Here is a 6000-nt window from a genome sequence, read left to right as displayed (position 1 = left end):
CAACAGTTTTCCATTTGATTGAAGAAGTTATCCCTTGATTAAAGTGATCAGGATGAGTTGTACTTTGAGTTGTAATTAGTTAGGTCAGTTAACTGAGTTAAGTCCAGTTAGATTAGTTCCAATAGTTTGTTGAACTGATTGTGAGTTTAGTTAGTTAATGCATGCATGCATGTAACTACTGCGCTTCAGATAATTGAATATTCTCTCATAAATAACCCATGCATGCCAGTTCAGTTAGAGACCCAGTTGAGATTAGATGATGGGAAAGTGTACTCTCAGTTGCAAGAATATTCCATTGAGGATACCTCTTGCATGCAGAAGGAATTCATTCCTTGAGGATTACGCAGTTATTTCTGAGTTTTGATGAGTGTGTCATGTGGGAATTCACACAGATGGCATCATTGGACCCCAGGAGAAACTGTGCAAGGAAATAGGAGGCTTGGAGGACTGGAGGAAGGCATATGTTGTGTCTATTTAGTCTATGAGCTATATTGAGGGATTGTACTCAGAGCTGGATAGATTGTGAGCTAAAGCTCTGTGTAATCTAGACATATTTCCACTTGTATGATAATATAGAGATCGAGCTTTTTAGTTGAGGCTTTCCCCATAGTATTCTTCTATGTTCATGTGAGATTGCTTTCTCATTCTCTATTATATGTGTTTTATTTCATCTTGCTCAAAATCGATTAAGCCTCCGCAAGTTTCTTTGTAAAGTAGATCAAGTATTTTGCTTTAGTATATTGCATTATCAGGTGAACTACAGTGGGAATTTCTACATGGTATTAGAGCAAAGTTGATCAAAGTGAAGAATAGTATACAAATAAGGGAGAAGTTTGAAGTTTGAAGTTCCTCATTATAGAAATCAAATTCTTATCACATTTCAAATTTTGCTAATGGCGTTCAATGGTTTAAGACTCGAGTATGCCCTTGATGGCAGCTCGAATTATATAGTCTGGAAGGATCACATGGAAGCGGTATTAGAGGAGAACGTTCTAAAGGACTTCATTGATCAAGAAGTCCCCAAGCCAGTAGCAACTAATGCCCAATAATTGGCGGAATGGAAGAAATGTGTGGCTAGAGTGAGGAGAATCCTTCTGGAGGGACTTCGAGACCACATAGTCTCTAGTATCCATGGGAAGGAGACACCATTTTCAATGTGGAAAACATTGAAGGATCTATATCAAAACAACAACGATCAGAGGAAGCTGGTGTTGAAAGACAAGCCTCGGAAAATAAAGTGTGAAAAGGGCGACATGGTCTCTACATCTGAACAAGCTCACCACTTGTAGGGAAAAGCTTGGAAGTGTAGGGATCACAATAGCTGATGATGACATGGTGAGTCTTGCTCTCCTCGGTCTTCCTAAGAGCTGGCATAGCTACCAAGACTCGATAAATGGAAGAGAGAAATTTCCAGATTGGGAACGACTTTGGTCGGATCTGACGCAGGAGGAGATAAGAAGAAGCACCAGAGATGAATCTTCATCAAAGCAAGATGATGAAGAAAATCTAGCCTTAGCGAGTAAGGAGAGGAAATGGAAAGGGAAGGCATCCCATTCCAAATCCTGTTCTTCCCATAGCAAGAAGAAGTTTGAAAAATCGAAAGTGAGATTGTTTCATTATCATGAGGTGGGCCATTATGCTGCGTATTGTCCACAAAATAAATCCAAGAAGGGATCCTTGAAGGGATTAGATGGTGAGGCACTGGCCTCAAAGTTCGAATTTTATTTCTCCCTCATTGCATGCATGGTTTCATTGATGGTGGGATGTGTTTGGTACCTAGACAGTGGAGCTTGATTCCACATGACCGACGACAAGAATCTTTTCAGTACCTTGGAGGAGAAGGATCTCCAGATGCAGATCGAGCTGGGTGATGGTGGAAAGTACCGTGTTTTAGGTGAAGGTACAATTGTGTTTTAGAGGGAGCATGGAGCTCCTCTCACCCTGACTAATGTAAAGTATGTGCCGGGTCTAAAGAAGAATCTTGTGTCGGTCGCTATGCTGGAAGACCAAGGCTATGATGTAGTCTTTAGTAAAGGAAAGGTATTCCTGAGGCATATTGGCATTGGACAGACCAAGAGGATTGGGATTCGAGTTAAGAATCTCTACAAGTTGGAGGTAGACAATTGTGCTACATTGAGTTCCAAAGAAGAGATGGTGCAGAGCCAAGATGTTGGTGAGTTATGGCATAGAAGATTGTGTTAAACACACACATGGTAGAAAGAGTATGAAAGATAAAACACGAGAGTACTTTTTTATTAACAAAACATATACATTTATAGTACATGGTGTGACTGTTGGGTTACACATCCCAAGGTCTCTTGGACTTCCTTTGTCTATTTGGATTCCACACTAACCCTTAGAGGATTAGGTGTCCAGAATCCCCCCCCTTAATCCGAAGGGTTATGTATGAGTCCAAGAAGAGATTTATAATAAAAAATGTGAAAAAATGCATGGTAGCACTATGCTGAATGTGATCTCTGAAATGTTGGTATAAAGGGCGGTGATTTAAGGATGACCACCAACACTGGAACGCTTAGTGTAGTTGCCGGAACTCTTCCAATTCTGGCATGAAGCTCAAGTCTTCTGCTAGAGGAAGTGTTCCTAATGTTTTGAAGAGGGAAACCTTCAACCAATAAAGGGAGGTCTCACCTCACATAAAAGGAGAACTTCAACCCAAAAATGGAATTCCCAACTTGTGATGGTTTAAGGGTGACCAACAACTTTGTAATGCTTAATGCAATTCTTGGAACTATTCTGAAATTGGCAAGAAGCTGAAGTCTTCTACTAGAGGAAGTGTCCCCAATTCTATTCCTGGAACTCTTCCAAAACTGGCAAGAAGTTGAAGTCTTCTATTAGAGGAAGTGTCCCAAATTCTTTGAAGATGCATTACCAACTGAAGGCATGCTCAGGGGCATATTTGTCTCTGGCTACAACTCTGAATTTGGTGTGGAAGGTTGTGGCTCAGGCTCGCTTGATGTGGCTTTGAAGCTTGTAGATGACCATCATTTCCCCCCCTGTCAGATACAAGGTGAGATGATGGAGAAAACTCAACTGTAATACTGTTCAATACTCTAGAACAAGTTCTTACATGTGACTAGAATATCTTCTTTACTATTGATGCCCATTGCCAAGAAGCGATCCATCCAAGATGAATCTTTGTTCTTGCAAGCGGTTTGTTTCTCAAGCATTTGTTTGAAGAATGACTGGTTTTATGACAGTGCTTACATAGATGAATATCAAAATAGTGATCTTTCAGAGGGCCAACTCGGTCACAGTGTTGGCATTTCACAATCTATAGTGGCTATTGTGGAAGAGGAGTAGAATCTGGAATAGTTGCAGGTGAACTTTCATGAAGGAATCCAACACTTTGAAATTGGACTAGTTTGGAGTAGTCTGGAATATGAAAGGACACGTCCTTGTCATATCCAAGACCAGTTATATGCTTGTTGTTGACAAGCTTCTCCCAAGATCTAATGATGGGCTTGGGAAGTGCAAACTAAACTTCTGCATTTGCATGTAACCTTGATGCTTTATTGGGTACTAAATCTGAATGAACTGTAACATTATTGTCTTGCTGTTTATGGGAGTCTGTTTCATTGTTCTGAACAGAAACAGGTTCAAAATGATGACTCCATTGTTGTAATTCTTCTTGCTATAGTTGAGATTCAAGCTGCAAATGATCAATCTATTCTTGTGCATATTGTAGACATGTCTGAATTTCAAAGAGAGAGTCTTTGTTGATTTTGACTATGTTTTTGACATTATAATGTATTAGTGTATTCAGTAACTCCAATACTCCATAAAGTCTTCCCATTTTATTAACAAATCAAACTCTGTTAAATACACTTATTTTAACTTATTTTCAAATATATTAGAAGTTGCTCCATTTCTATTTGCACTAGGTTTTGGAATAAGGGGATAACTTCTATATACTTTAATACTCTACGAGAACTTCAACAATGAACACAAAAACCATAATGAGTTTTAAATACAATGCCACAATTGGGGCAACAACAACTGAAAACTTGCTTGGATCCTTCAAATACTCCTTCACTTTCTCGGCGAGTGGAAAAGAATAGTCAAGTTCAATAGGGACTGCTAATACATTCTTGTAACCATTGATGATATCATGCGGAACAACTGCAATTGTGGGATAGCTGATCACCAGAGAAAGAGATGTCACACTAGAAATACCATGTTAAACAAAGAAGCTTTCAATAGTCTCCAATCTCCAAATAGTGAGATATATATGTTGAATTCATGAGTTTTGGATAAAGATATTGAAGAAACCAACCATATCTAAGATGATGAGAAGTTGATATAACATTCTATAATAACTTCTAGTACATCAATCTGCTGAAGCTCAATCCAGTATTTCATTCGCTAAAAACAATGTTGGTATGCACTGGGACCAGCTAATGACAAATATCTTTGTAATTAAAATCTAGGAAGGTGAAAAGGAATGAAACATATTTTTGGTGATTATGGGGGAGACATCTATCCCAAACTGCCTCCTTGATCTTCTAAGCTTGGCCTTCACGACGATGGCTAATGACAAATGTCTTTGCAAGTATTCATAGTCTTCCTTTTTTTTTTAATCCATTGTAATTCAACTTATGACCAGAGGAAAAACACAACATATATAAACAAAATATTATACCGATAGTTTAACGTACAGGATGATAGGACCAATGCATACTTAGGAATTTAATGCACCAGTGTCTATGTCAATTCTTCAACTGATTCAAACTTTTCAATGCACCATATTGCAATGTAACGCCTCAACGTAGTAGAAATATGACCAGAGTTAATGCCTTTTCAATGCTTGATGCAGAGCAATAATAAACAAACAGGATGTTGTTCCCTCCATCGCATACAACCCACACACTCCAACCATTCCAAGCTCACAACAACAAGAGTCACTACATGGTTAAGATTTCCACCATATACTCAATGCACAGGATTTTAAATGCTTCAAAAACCATTTCTCACAATGGAAATTCAATGCAATTCCACGTGTTTTGAATGCATAAAATCTTAACATGGCAGTGTAGATCCTTGCTTCTTGGCAAGTCTTGTTAAGCAATTTGGCAAGTTGGACCTGCAGTCAAATCGCACAGAGGCCTTATAATCTCGTCTGTTGACAGTCTCCACACAAGGAATCACAACCGTCCATTCGATTTTGCTAGAGATTTATTTTGCATCTGTTATTCAAGCTTTCAGTCTGTCTCACCCTCTCTTCAAACTAGACACGTTGTATGTCGAGGGACTGGAGCAGTGGGAAAGGAGTGGATGCAGTGGAGTATGTGTGGCATTGGAGCTATTAACGCATATGGGACTAGAGGTGATAGTCAACACTCTAAACGTGGGTGGAAGGGTGTATATGGGGTGATACTATCCCAGACAACGTTATTATGACAACAACATATTATGACAATAGCATATATGACAATAGCGTATTATGATACCAATGGACAATGTTCAACAATGTTCAACTTACCAAAAACGTGTCAACTAACAGTGGAGTCATATCGGAGTAGCATTCACCGTGGAGTAAATACCAGATACGATGGGAACGCAATATAAGGTGGGACCTAATGGCCTTCTTCAAGCATGGGGTTGTCCTTCACTGGGCCAAGAACAAAAACCTTGCTTTTCTAGGCACCGAAGCCAAGTATACCAAGCTTGGGAAATTCTTATATGTTATGAAAATATGATCTCGATGGACTATTCTCTATCAACTTGACAGATAAAATATTACTGCAGCTTGGATCAATGGAGGAAAAAGTAGATGGTTGTGCACTGGAAGGAAGGCGATGGGAGGTGGCTGTGTATGGAGGAGCTCATGGAATATAACCTGCACGTTGAGAAACATTCAAAACCAGGAGGTATCAACTGATTCTTGCAACTTTACTTGTGAATACATTAGGACCAGGTTGCTATTGAAGGTAATGCTGAGTCAAGGTAAGGAGAGTACACGGTAAGGAACGATGATGGGAC

This window comes from Pinus tabuliformis, chromosome 2_2, assembly GCF_031772625.1.
Source record: "Pinus tabuliformis cultivar Carrire ecotype Pingquan chromosome 2_2, CPIR1, whole genome shotgun sequence".
In the NCBI taxonomy this organism is placed as follows: Eukaryota; Viridiplantae; Streptophyta; class Pinopsida; order Pinales; family Pinaceae; genus Pinus; species Pinus tabuliformis.
This window is presented reverse-complemented; position numbering follows the sequence as displayed.